Source organism: Corvus brachyrhynchos, unplaced genomic scaffold (assembly GCF_000691975.1).
Source record: "Corvus brachyrhynchos isolate BGI_N302 unplaced genomic scaffold, ASM69197v1 scaffold194, whole genome shotgun sequence".
Taxonomy (NCBI): Eukaryota; Metazoa; Chordata; class Aves; order Passeriformes; family Corvidae; genus Corvus; species Corvus brachyrhynchos.
In genome coordinates, this window is record NW_008237890.1 from 3,468,045 (window position 1) to 3,482,657 (window position 14,613).

The window sequence follows — 14,613 nt, forward strand, 5'->3', positions numbered from 1 at the left end:
AACCAACCCTTTGTCTCCTATTGTCTTTTTTGTGTCATGAAAATATAACAGTGTTTCAAACTGTTTCAAGGGACTACTTTCTCAAATATTATGAATATGAACTAACTTTCTGTAACTCTTAAGACTCATGAAGCTGGCATGATTTTTCTTTTTGTTTTCAAGCTCGTGGAGAACTATATGTTCTGTAGGCTCTCCACCTCCTTCCCAATAGGGTAACAGCAGCTCTGTAAGTCTCATTGTTCCATATGCATCAATGGTCAAAACAAGATTCCCACTTAGAAGGGGAAATAAAGAGGAAGCAAAAGGGGAGAATTTCTTTTTCTTTCTTCTTTCTTTCTTGAATGCTGTACTTGAATGCAGGAGTTTGCTCCTGCTCTGGAAGAATTTAAGTTAATCCCAGGAGTCCTTAAGAAACACAGATTGTTAGTTCTTTGTGTGTCTTCTCATTTAATCAGTATCTTCATCTATTTTAAAGACAAAACATTCATACACTTGGAAGTGAAAAGAACTGTCCAAAGTCTAGTTCAGGGTGGAGATGGGAAGATGAAGCGCAATATAATTGTTATATGGTAAATTTGCCCCCCATTTTAGTATTTATCCATTATCGTAAAATATTAATTCTAATACATGCTGAGAATAAAATGCTACAAAATTTATTGTTTAGTTAGTAACTTCCATGCTTCTTGATGCATCTGTAACAGCTGCCTTCTATCCCTCACTCTAATAAGTATCATTTATTTTCAGTAAGGCAACCTTTAGAGCAAACTTTTGTATCAATCATGCAAAGAGAACTGAACATAATAATCTGAAAAGTTTGACACAGTGTGAATTGATTTTTCTTCTTAACATTTCAAGATCAACAAAGATAAAAAGTGGCCTCATAAAAAGTTTGATACAAAAATAAAAAAAAAAAGAAAAAACCTACAAGTTATCATTTTGTTAAAATAGGAAGCATGGGAAAATTAGATGCTTGTGTAGTGCTGTCCATTACAATAGCAACTCTCTGTTGTAGTTTTATGCTGCTGCAGTGCCCTCTGTCTTTTAGCATATCTATATACACTTAATTATACCATGATATACATACAGTGGTTTTGTTTCTTCAGAATCAGGGCAACTTTGGCTAATATTTCTGTTCTTCAAGTTAAACACTTTATCAAACAAATAATAATTTATGAACTCTTGCCATAAACTGGGATTTGTTTTCTATCTTCTTATATAAACTCACAAAGAGTTTAAGCCATTTTTTTCCATGAGGCTGCTGGTTAAATTCTAATATTCGTACTATCATAACTTAGATGTATCCAGTTCAGCAACTGAGAAAATTGTACAGACTGGAAAAGAAATTTCATTGACAGTGCTAAATTAAAAACTGTGAGATGCTTCCTTAATATAATTAAATGACCAGTTCAGTTGATAAGTACAACAATGTTCAGAAGTGTTATTACACTAATTATCTCTTAATAATTAATACTGTTGCTATTTAATCCAGAGAGCTTTATGTTGTTTAATATACCTCATAGAAATTCCTACCCAATTTGTTCATATCACAAACAGTATTCTGAGAATTTGAAATTCTGGTCTCAGACATCCCATCTGTAAGATCTTGACAGTATAATTATTGAAAATACAGAGCACCAGGACAGATAAATTATTTGAGGCAAAAACCTGTTTTCAGTGGAGAAGAGGGTCCCCTGATATATATGGAAAGGAAAAGGTTAGAAAAGGCAGTGCTGAAAATACCTTAAAATGGCAACATTCTAAAAATACCTATTCACTTTGCTTTTCCATAAACTGTGAGCTTTGAAATCTCTTATAAAAACATATGTTCCACTTTTGCTTAAGACTCATTTAGTGTGTCAAAATGCTGCATGCTGTTTTGTATAAGCCCTGTGCTTTTGTATGTAACACATACAGGTGATATATACAACATGCCACCAGTTATTATGCTCCTTTTTTATGGGAATTCATTCCTTTTTTCCTCCACCCTTTTCAGTCTCCCATTTCCTCAGTATTACAGTTTCACCCAAGAGACCTCTAAATGATGCATGGCTAGAACAAAGACAAGGGAATCTAGGGCAGTGCCGTAAGACTAGACAGCCTTAGTTTCTGCTGTACCGTGTAACAATGCAGAGTATTAAACATTTACACATCTGTTTGTTTTCAGAATCGCTTATCCTGTACTTTTTAAAAAATAACTCTTTTGATTTTACTGTAGCATGCAATCTACTCTTAGCAGGAAAGAAATACAAAAGTAATATTTCCAACCCCAGAAAACCTCTGCTACAGAGATGTATGTGTATACGTTAAAAAAAAAAGAAAATCACAAAACAAAAAAAAAAAAAAAAAAGGTTCATAGCACTTACACATTTCTCTTCCTTCTCATTCTCCAAAATCTGTTTATACGGGCTTGTTTGAAAGAATTATACAGACAAAGGAACATAGCATAAAATTTGAGAAGTTCTATGGCTAAGCTTAAACAACCACTTACAGATTTTTCTTTTTTCTGAAGCATTTATTTTTATCAATATTAAAGATTGTTCATTGTGCAACATGCCAAGCAATATGAAAACATCTCACTCATCAATATTTCCCATATGTCTTCAAAAAATAAAATGACGAGTGAAAATTTGAAAACTAGTACTGTGGAAGTTTAACACATCAAAATGCCTTGTGACAAGATATTTTCAGTACTGTCCAAGCGTAACTAACAAGATTAAATAAAGCTTCACTAGACCACCTATTTGGTCAGCAAATTCCCACGAGTATGACAGAGAAGGTGGTAATAGTGATTTAGTACATGGTTCACTGTCACCTGATAGCAATGAACTAATGGTATCACACAGTACAGTGCAATGCTGTGCTGAGACAGGCAGCTAGTTACCTTGCAGTAGGTAGCAGCTGGAATTTGTCTGCCAGGGGGTTGAGGTTGCTTTCATATCAAATATGGATACCACACAGGACAGAATGTGTCCAGCAGTTTGTGATTAATTGCACTCAAGCTTTTCAGACTCCTCTGTTCTTTCAGAGTTGTCACTATTTTTACCCTGGGTTCTTACTTCATAGAGCTGTAGATTGCTTTGCCTCTGCAATGGCTTATTCAGGAGTTAACAAACTGCCACACACAGCAAGGAGCAATAATGATATCCAAGATAGGCACACACCTGTGTGATTTCTGGATGTGGAGGGTCTGGTGTGCAGCACCACTCCTGAACTGAGGTCCACTGACTTCTGTTGGCCTCTTCCTACATGGTGGGAAGGAAATGTGTACCACAAATGGATGGCACACACCGAGATGTTTCAGTAACAGATATGTACAGATCTCCCTGACCTTCATAGTCTAGGCTCAATGTTTGCTTCCTTCTCAGTGCTCTACAGTGTAAACATTAGTCTGTGCCATGGAATTAAAAATTGTGTTACTGTGAAATGAACTCTCTCCTGGATGCACTGTTTAGATTCCCTCTGATTCCAATACCTCCAGGTGTATTATACAGCAAAACAGGCCAATACAATGAGAATGTTTTCCAGATCTACCACAGCTTGGGGAAATTGATTTAAGTCTGTTCATCAATTCAAACTGTTAGTCTAAAATCCAAGGAAGCAGAGCAAAATCAATATAGCCATTTGAGAAGCTGTCAATGCTGGCACCTGAATTCAGGTGTATCATATATATTAGTGTACACAGTCAGCTATTGATGTATGTGCAAGGATGCAGTTCCTTCATCCCTACCAGGATTTAAAAATTTTAAGAAGTCTATAAGAGTTTATTTCCCTTTGCATACAAAAAGATGTCAGGTCAAAAGGGTTATGCTGAACAGACCATTTTAGATATTGAAGTTATACCTAAAATATTGTTCTGTGCCTAGATTTTCTTTCTGAATAGTGTCTCCAGAAAAAAACCAAAGCAAACAAAAAACAAAGCAACAAAATTCACAACCAACCAACAAACAAAAAAACTTAAACAAAGATGTGGCAAAATGTCTCTTGACTATGCAGAATACTTTCAGCATTGCTGCTCAAATATGTTGATACATTCATTAGCTATAACCAAAGAAAATCCTAATTGCACCAAAATAAAAGAAAATAAAACCATTTGCTTAAAATAAAGTTTGTTTAGAGCAAAGCTTGCCGCAATGTCCCTCTAACAAAATCACTGCAAATTCACTGGCTTTAGTTAAGTTGTTCCTTCATCCAGATACAATAATAGAAAAGTATGCCAAGTATCTCTGACAAAAAAGAGATATTCAAAGGCATTAATGCTTTTCTTACAGTATGTGCTGATATATCACTTAAATAAAGGCCAAATGCTCTCTTTTTTTCCCTCTAATAAAAAAATCATCCTATTCCCCTTCACTTTACATGAATGTGAAAATACCTTTCCTACTACAGTCAAAATGAAAATGAAATTTACTTGAAACATATACCAGACTTCCTTGTCTTAAATTACATGGGTATGCTTTTTTAATTATACAGCCCTTTTGGAAGTGAGTGTTCGAGTTTGATCTCAAGAAAAGTCAACGGTTAACCCTCTGATTTCCTTTGATGCTATAAGGAAAAAGAATGTATTTTTTACTCCCATGCAGTGAACTGTCAAATATCTGCATTTAAATGGAGTATCTTTAAAACTGTTTATAAAAAAGAGCTAAGGGGTTCTGGCTTCCTTGAGTGCCAGGAAATAGAGATTCTTTATTTTATAAAGCTCATTTGTGCTACTGCTCTTGGATATGAGACAAGAAAGCTAAAAATTAGAGCTGCACAGGAAGGAAGGCTCAGAAGCATATAAATACCAGCTTAAAATGAGTTATCTGAAAGTCTCATCAAAGGTCTCAGAGTGTAACTGGCTGTTCAAAATTTTATAACTACAACCAAAAAACCCAAAACCAAACCAAGCCAACCAACCAAACAAATTAAAAATCAACTAACAACAAACTGTCTTAGAAAACCTGAACACCAATAGCTAGTTTTACATAATGTCACAGGCTTCCATTTTGCTAATTCAATTAGCCTTTTATTATTTGTTACCTTTTTTGGTCTGAGTCATTTCTGTAGAGACAGAGCACTAAGGTCTCATTTGATGAAGATGCAGTCAGTGAGAGATAATCAGTGGTAAGGAAATCCATAACTCCTTAAGTTCTCATTAAATTGTTAATGTAATGAAACCAGAAAGTATCCTTAGTCATGTAATTTCTTGTCAACAACACAGAATGAATCCTGAATGGAATGAGGCCAGCCACTTTGCAGACCATGTCAAGGTGTACAGGGCATCTAACATGGTAACACTCCTGGTATTCACTGGCAGGTAATGACAAGCGAATATAAAGATGGATAGTACTGGGCTGAGAATAGTACAATGCTAGAGTCGACAAGAAAAATACATAGAAGAAACTGAGTCATTCATGTCTTTTCAGGAAAGACTCACTGATACAGTAAAGAAGATGAATGAAATAGCAGATTTCAGTAGAAACTCTAACATAGCCAAACAGAGAAGGAAGGAATGGAATTTCAGTTGCTGATTTATCTTTAGCTGTTGTGCATACTTAAGGATGCCGGCATCAGCATGCAGAGGCCATATGACAACAAGGTCTTGAACACCAACCAGTTTTGGATTTTCTTATTTCAGAAATAGAGGTTTCAATCTAAATATTTTATAAATAAATTTATTTCAATCTAATGGAGAAGTATTATGAAAGTCAGATTCTTGGCATAAGGAAACAGAATAGAGGTATCAGAGGAATTTCAGCCTCTGTTGTTAAACATTGCGTTTTTACTTTGTCCATCCAGCAACGTTTCATTTCAAAAGTTTTTATTTTTCTTAACTGAAAGAGTAACAAGCAGTGAGTCTAGAATATGCTCTTTTTCTCATTTTGTCAAAGAAGTCTAAGTATAAAATCATCTGCAAAAGGTTTTCAGTTTGTCCAACACAGAAAAAAAGCTGAAATTATTATACAGCTTTAGTCTTCTGGAATTCAAATTCCATTCTCACGTCAGGCTGCATGCTGAACTTATTAAGAGTTAAAATTAACAACAATTAATACAGGCATATTTAAGAAATTGTCTTCTACTAGCAATTGAGAAGACAGCTCTGTATATGAAACTCACTCTCAATAAAGCTACGAGCATGAAGGCAATAAGGCCTTTATTCATTTCTGTGAAATGAATTGAGATATGCTGCAGTGGTCTGTTCCATCTGGTTTTGGTTCTGTTGTTGAGTATTTTTTCTTCTCAAAACCTTTCCCTTTCCTTTTTCCAATAAATATAATTGCTATAGTCCTTGAGGGAAGCATAGTTTTGAGTCAAGGTCGTAGACTTTCAAAAGGAAATTAGAAGAGACAAAGGTGGGGGAAACTTCATGTGTCAGTAAGGTCAAAACATTTGTGGAAGCACAGGGGCATAAGCATTTGCAGAAAAACAAACAGACTCGTGTGGTCTATCACTGACACAGCATCGCACTGCCAGGAGCAATTCACCTGGTACCCAACTTTCGATTCTTTCTTTCTTCTTCCATGTGATTCTCATAGTTTTAACTTTCATTATCTAGATAAACTTTGATTTTAAAGAGTATACGACTTTTATCAAAGGATATATAGACTTTGATCTTAAAGAGTATAGGAATTTTAGAAAGGTCTGTATAGACTTCCTTGATTTTAAAATGTAGAGGAATTTTTAAAAGGTCCATCTCCTTATTTTAACTTAGAAAACTTTCAGTTCTCTACTGCCTTAAATCATCTATCTGTTAATGCTCCCCAGAGATTGTATTCATGCTGATATTTATTAACCAGCTTTTCAATGCCCTTCCCACTTGCCATGTTTATTTCATTAGTAAAACTAAATTTACTTCATGGTTTTTAGTTACACCTTATTCACTATAACTCCAATTTCCACATCACTCTGTTGTTGCAAAACACTAATTCTAAACCAGCCTATTTTGTTTTCATTAAATCCTGCTGGCCGAAGTGCCAAAGTGCCATCATTTTTTCCTCTATTAAGTTCCTTGTTACATCCTTTTATACATAAGTATAAACACAGAACTGTGCATTTTATTTGTAAATCTGTAGTTATTCATGTATATTCTCACATATGAGTGCATGTACTGTCCTGTAGGTTCTGAAGCAGTAATTGAATCAATTATAATGTGTTTCTGCTTGTTCATTTATTCTATGGTATGACTCGCCAAAACAAAGAGAGGAATAAGGAGCAGAGGTCTTTCACCAGAGATAAATCTGGACAGTTGTGAACTAAAACCACAAAGCCCTTTAAGACACCTAGGACTATTATTAGTAACAGAAGCACATATAGCTACTAATTACAACCAGATGGTTCTCTCTGCAGCATGACAGGCAAACAGTGAATTACAACACTATTTGAAGTCCAAGCAAGTCCAAGACAGCTGTAAAACACTGTTGTGACTCTGTTTTTAGGTCTCTGTTTTTTCATATGGATCTTATTGCGTTAGTTATCCAGTAAAAAAGAAAAACCAGCACAGCTGAGTCACTTGACTTCAATTTATCTGTTCCCCCTGCATCATTTTTCATTACGTAACTTCAAAATGCCCCCAGATATTCCCATGGTGTCCTGGCAAGGAATTCTACAGAATTTTTATCAGTTTTACTTTACAGATATGTATGGAATATGACCAAGAAGACTAATGATTTTAGCAAGCCAGATCCCAAGGCTGTTCTTCCCTCAGAATAGGCCCAGGGCCAGACTGACTGGCATTGCTACCAAAGAAGAGAAAAAAGATCGTAATGGTATTCTCTTCCCACACAGTCCCTCCCACAAGGATCAGACAGAATTGCAGATCCTGTGTTAGGCAAGATCTGGAGTATAAGATCAGTTCCACAGGAACTAGTATGGGAAGTTATTTTAAGAAGGAAACAAAACCAGGGCATTACCCTTATGTTCACTTTATACTTTGTCCATTTAGGTTGCAAATTCAGCTGGAGAAAATGTTATGCTATAGATGTATCTACAATGTTCACTCCAACAGGGCACTGATCCCTGTGACAGCCCTCAGCAGCCATATAGTCCCCACCTAAATGACCCCTTGTATTCCACCTTGCCGTTCTCTAGTCAGGACTCTTATCTGTCTATCCAACAGCCTTGAGAGTGGAGCATTTTTTATTTTACTGCATGGAGGGATGTAATCCTGAAGTGATTTTGTGAAAAATGATGAATGTGCTGCAAATGTGGAGAAATACTGCTTCTTGTAAGTGCAGGTAGAAGAGGAAAATTACCTGTGGGTGCAATGAATTCTGCTACTACTTGTGGGTTCAGGCAGAAGCTAGTAGTCTATTACCATACTGATGGAGTCACCAGACTTTTAGGAACAGATACTAAAATTGTTTAGAATAAACTAATGTCAGCTCTAGAATGCCGTATCTTTTATTTCTGGGTGTTTTTTAGGAGAAGGTGGGTTTTCTTAAGGTTTGGGGGGAGGGGGTTGATTGTAGGCTTTTTCAATTATTATTATTGTTTAATTCTTCACTTAGTGCAAATTAACATTAAAAATTAAAGAAATTTTCCAATTGAGTATTCCACTATTCTTCCATGTAATTAGTCTGTTTACTTCCCTGCTCAGGGGAAAATGAAAGATACAATCATGGAACTGTTATTCTGTCTCCATTACAAAAATATCTGGCATAGAAACACTGATGCAGGATAAACAGATGGAAGATGTAGTGACTAATTCACCTAGCATCCCCTGTCACTGGAAGCTAGAATGCCTGACTCTCACAAATAGCTTATTTAAGGGAGAAAAGTTATATTCAGCTTGGTGCAGATTCTAGAGGGACCTCTAGGAAAGGGTATGAGCTAATGAGAGATAAAGGTGCTCCCAATCCCAGTAGGAAACAGGACAAAATTCCTAAACTACTTTCTGGGAGCAAACAATAGTAGCAACACCACATACACAATTATTCAAGTGTGCAGTCTACAAAAAAATCTCTTGAACTAGCCAGAATCTTCCAGCATTTTTTTTTTCAGTATTCTCTCTGTCTCCTCTCAATTTTCTGTTTTCCCCTGGCTTTTTATTGTTAAAAACTGACTCAGGATCCTTATCTCCAGTGCTACCTCCAGACAAGAGCTAACTGCAGGCTTCTGGGACATGCTTCTAGGACAATGAAAAGACAAACTGGCTGAGAAGACTTTTTCCTTCATTTAATGAACAAAATCGATTTCCAAACATTTTTGTTTGACCCTGCTGGAATAGAGTTACAGAATTTGAAGGAGAAATCAATTTTCTGATTTTCTGAAGTGACTATTTTGAGAACAACATTCAGAGATTTCTTCTTCTTATTATTCTTCTTTTCTTCTTCTTCTTCTTCTTCTTCTTCTTCTTCTTCTTTTCTTCTTCTTCTTCTTTTCTTCTTCTTCTTCTTCTTCTTCTTCTTCTTCTTCTTTTCTTCTTCTTCTTCTTCTTTTTTTCTTCTTCTTCTTCTTCTTCTTCTTCTTCTTCTTCTTCTTCTTCTTCTTCTTCTTCTTCTTCTTTTCTGCTTCCAACATGTTTGAAACATATAAATTCTGAAGCAGATAAAGACCAACACATCTGTCTTCTTCCTTTCTAACACAAATATCTGTTGTCCTGATTTACTATTACCAGCATTTTTAAGTATATGAAGTTTAAACTCTTCTATATACACAATCCTACTCCCCAGCCAAATGGAACAGAAGCTTTTAACTGTCCTTTCTCTCACAGAAGGTAGAGTATCATTCACTTATAATCACAGCAAAAAAAAAGTGGAAATCAGAGCTGTCTTATTTAGTCACTATTTCTTGAAGATTGCACTAGCTCTATTCATACAGATAGCTTAACAGTTTTTCAAATATTTTTTAAAGTGTTCCCCTCTTTTGGTATTACCAAGAGATAATTACTGTGCCTTTAACCACCACCATTTGCAATGCAAAGTAGGAAAGGAGCTTGTCTGAATAATATCTTTTAAGTCCTTGATTTAGTTCTGCATAAACTGATTTTTATACACAGAACAAAAATTGTTGCCACTTCATCAATGCCTCATTTTTCTCTTAACAATGAACCAGCAGTGATTAATTTCTGAATACTAGTAAACAAAAACATAGCCTTGAAAGTGATTAAAGCTTAGCTGTAAAATATGTGCATGCACATACTAACAAATGATTGTTATTATAAAGTCAAGCACTGCTTCAAAAAGGAACATTCAAATGGAAGGGAGTATGCAACAATAGCAGAAACTTTTCAGAGCCATTGGGGTCCTTAGAGATTTTCATTAACACCAAGTATACATGAGTATGACCTATTGAGAAGTAAGATTCTTCTTTGGAGTGACATTGAGAGGTAACTATAAGAATAAATTCCTAATAAATTCGGTACAACTCTGCAGTCATATTGCATGAATGTCACATGTTTTTATACCTGGATTCCACTAAAGTAAATACATGAGTCCAAGTAACCCCAATGACCCTTACTTTTGTAAAATACAATCCTAAAAAGGCAGGACTTGTAAGGCTTTGTGTACCTCTTGATTCCCAATATGAGTTGAATATTTTGAAGTGTAGTATTGTCAATTTCAGTAGTATCAGTATGATTAAAATAATAAAAACATTTGTTTAAAATGTATGAAATAGCTTCTATTTCACATCTATTATTTCAATATTGAACCAAAACTATATAAGATATAGTAATTGTGAACACAACATCCCATTTGATTTTATACTGTCATGAACAATTTGGAGTTGAAGGATTAAGAACTGGAAAAGTATGAAGTTACAAAGATAAAAGAATGCTGAAAACACTTGAGAAGAAATACTTGAGTCCCAATGGCAGTACTCTGTATAAGCACAAGCTGTGGTGAGAGATAATGAAGTGCAAAAACAGCCTACCTCAAAAAACATAGAGCTGGAACATCTTTTGTCATTTGAAAAGACCAGACAAGACAGAAAACTTGGTCTTAACATGCCCATGCATAAGATACATAAAAGGTTCCTATGCAAAATTAATAGGATTTAGCAAATGACAAATTCAACAAATCTAGCTGAAAACAGAGCTTCTTTTGATTTTTTGCTACCAGTGATCTATGCTGTCATGGAATACAAAACAAATGAAGAATATATTAAAAAATTTTGCTTAAAAAAGTCAGTGAAGATAAGCAGGCATACAATAAGAAAAAAAAAATCCACCTCTTATTCCAATAATTCCGTATTTTTTTTCTGGTTTGCTTGATTAGACAGTGTTGACATTGAAAATTTAGATGCTCATTTCTTAACTGTCAAGCTTGTTATTTTAAAATTTGCACTGTGCTAATGTTAGGTAGGAGGTATTTTCTAGTGATGTATGTGTAAAAATATGGAATTTGATCTAAAATAAAATAAAAATCCCCAGTAAAGTACTATTACACTTGGGCTTTCATTCCAATTTCATAATTTTCATTATTAAATTTAAAGAAAAATATAATTATTTGAGAATGTCTCACAAATTTGGGATGACTTCACATGATTTAGAATCTTTTCATGAATCTTGTCATTCAGGCAGATATTCAACTGAAGAGTGATGCCTTTTAAATATACCTGTATATCTATAAAAACCAGTATCAGGGGCCAAAAAAAGGAGTCACTTTTCGAACAGATCAGGAGAAAAGAAAATAATAGGAAGGCTTTGAAGTGCTTGATTACCTTTTCTGAAAAAGAAAGGAATTGAAAAAATTACTTTTATCAAAATCATCTACCCACATCCCTAAATTTTTGGTGGGGCTTTTTTGGTGGTTTTTTGGTTTCTTTTTTTTTGGTTTTTTTTTTGTTCGGTTTTTGTGGTTTGGGGTTTTTTTTACATTTGAAGAGTTTTATTGCTTTCCAATGATCTGTTCTAGAAAACAATGATTAAATTAAATGAATCCATGATGGAACACCAAAACAACTGTGTATTAATCCTGAACTTCATGCAGAAGAATAAGTCTCCAATTACATGTATAAGTATGTTCAGAATTTTTAGAATTGTGAGATCACAGAGAGCATTCACAGTACTTAGCAACACGGCTGCTCAGGCACAATACACCCACTCACATATTCTACAGAAGGGATTTATTTTTTTTATTTCCCCCTCCAAAATTGCCCTCTTTAATTTGTTCTGAGAAGTAATTAGTTTCAACTAGTCATCATGAGACTTGTTACCATAGTTTAAGACTAAAAACTCCAAAACCATAAGGATTGTATAGAAGTGAGTTATTGAGTATTTTGTATCCGTTCCAGCGTAATAGGTTTGAACATTGTAGGTTGAAATACAGCAGTCGAGATTTGGCTTTCTTGCAGAAGTGCATTGCTTGAACATCAGGCAGGCTATTACTTTTTTCCATTGGGAATGCATTGTTTTCTGTAGTCAAAGATTCAATAAAGAACTCCCCCAGGCTATCTGTGGCATGTTTGTAAGGAGCTCTGAGCTGTATCAAAAAGAAAAAAAAATAATTTGGAAGTGCCACAAATTCAGGAGTATTCTGAGAAAGGTGAATATTTAATTGACTTGATGATGTAAAGGCTCCTTTCCTCATAATATTTATCCAAATTAGAAGTTAACGTGTAGTCTGCTATGTCCCTTGTAAGAGATATGGGCCATCCTGCTAGTGAATTCTTGTCTTCACTGAGACTGTTATATAGGTTTTGCATTTTGGCTAATCTTCAATATTTCTTCCCTCTTACAGGTTTCTCAGAGAACTGTTTTTCAATATTTTGACTTGTGCATCCCTACATTCTTCCAGAGTAGTCTGGGACCATTTTGTTTTTGTGTAATCAGTAGAAATAAGTTAATAAGCCTAACTTTCTTCAGTAACCTTTAGGCATTCAGGAATTACCTTACCTATGAATTCCTGAAAGCCGTCATGCCAGAGAAACAGTATCCTAACAGCTATTGTGGAAAGGTGCATAGTCTACCCAAATCCCAGCTTTGTGCTACAATTTCTAGCTTTGCAGATAGAAAATGCAACCACATTGTCTTGATCTTGCTTCAGGGTTTATCATCAAAGATTCTGTGAAAGAACCTCACAGCTCCAAGACAAATGTCCTTTCCATAATGGATTTGATTTGTGTACCCACAAATCTCCCTGCTGTTGGAAAACCGCATACGTTTCTCAGGAAAAGACAGTAAAATCACTCTGCATGTTCCATCTGCAAGTGGTGATCCATCTCACTAGCACGATTGCACAGTAATGTTCAGTCTGCACCCTAATGAGTCCCAGATCAATGGCTGTGACATCCGTGTTTCAATATTGGTGAGTTTGACCCTGGAGCTGCTGCTTATTTACACTGTCTTAAGTGATGCCACTGTCATAGGACTAGCAACAATCAATATTTCATTAGCAAAACCTTTGGCTTTTCCTGACTGGTCAGGAAACCCAATGGTTTGTGTATCGAAAATATGTTTTTTTAAATTATCTTTATGATTTGGTACCCTGAATTTTGATCTGCTCAACATAAGGCAACTATAACTTCAACTGTCCAGGGCTTAATGCCTAATATACAGGAGTTATGAGCACTGCAAATATTGCAAGATATCAAGGAGAACCAGAGTTATCTAAGGCGTCCCATACTGAAAGGATAAAGGGAAATATAAATAAATAAATAAATAAATAAATAAATAAATAAAATCTAAAAATATCTGTGCAGGAAAAAGTCAAGTAAATTAGCAAGCATTTAAATGCATATCTGCACATTTGTTCAAATATCAACACATAAAACCGAAAGATAAAGATGTAAATCTCAGTAAATTTACTCTCATAGCATACTCCTGTCTCAATTCTTCCTTGTTTTTCATTTACTGTCAGAATTGGGTTTTGGTTTTAATTTTGGAATATTTAAGTCAGTGCAGTGACAACTATGGCTTTTTTTTTTTAATGTTACCTTAAAAATCTCTTATTTTCATTAATTTCTTTATGGGTTCCATGTTGAGAGCTACTTAGTACTTGGCAGTAATATTAAAAAACATTTTCAGATTTAGGACTGCTAACTATTATGATTTGGAGCAAATGTATCAATATCATGATTACTCAAACATCTAGAAGTTAATTATTCATTATGTATATGTTATCCATTGGATGCAAGCTTTGGCAGATTACAGAATATTTTCTCTATTGTGAAAAAATCTTGAATTATTTACTATGAAGAGCTTAAACTAATGCAAGGGCTTTTCTCCCGTCTAAGGTTTGAGGAGGAATCATTTATTGCAATTATTCAGTACTTCTGTTCTGGTTTTAGAACTATGTAACTTAATTACAAATAATCAAATAAGAAGAAGGTAACAAACCCTTTAAGTAAAATAAAAATTTAAAAATAGTGTGTATGTATCTGAGGGATGACTTTTAGAGAATGAAAATAATTGTTTAGATTTTTTTTTAGCACACCACTAAAATAAATGCATGACTAAAGTGAATTGTTTTAAAAATGAAGAGAATATTTGCAGAAGATTATATGTTTGTGTGCCTTTTTGCTTTTAACTATAAGAAAAAAATATTTAGCTTACTTTATTTCTTTTTTGGGTATAAAAAAATCTGCTTTCTTTGTTTAAAATTATAAACCCAAACAATCAGATTTTAAAATGTAATTAAAGTATTTGCATCTGCTGGGACGGATTTTTCACAAACTTTAAAATAATAAGCAAAA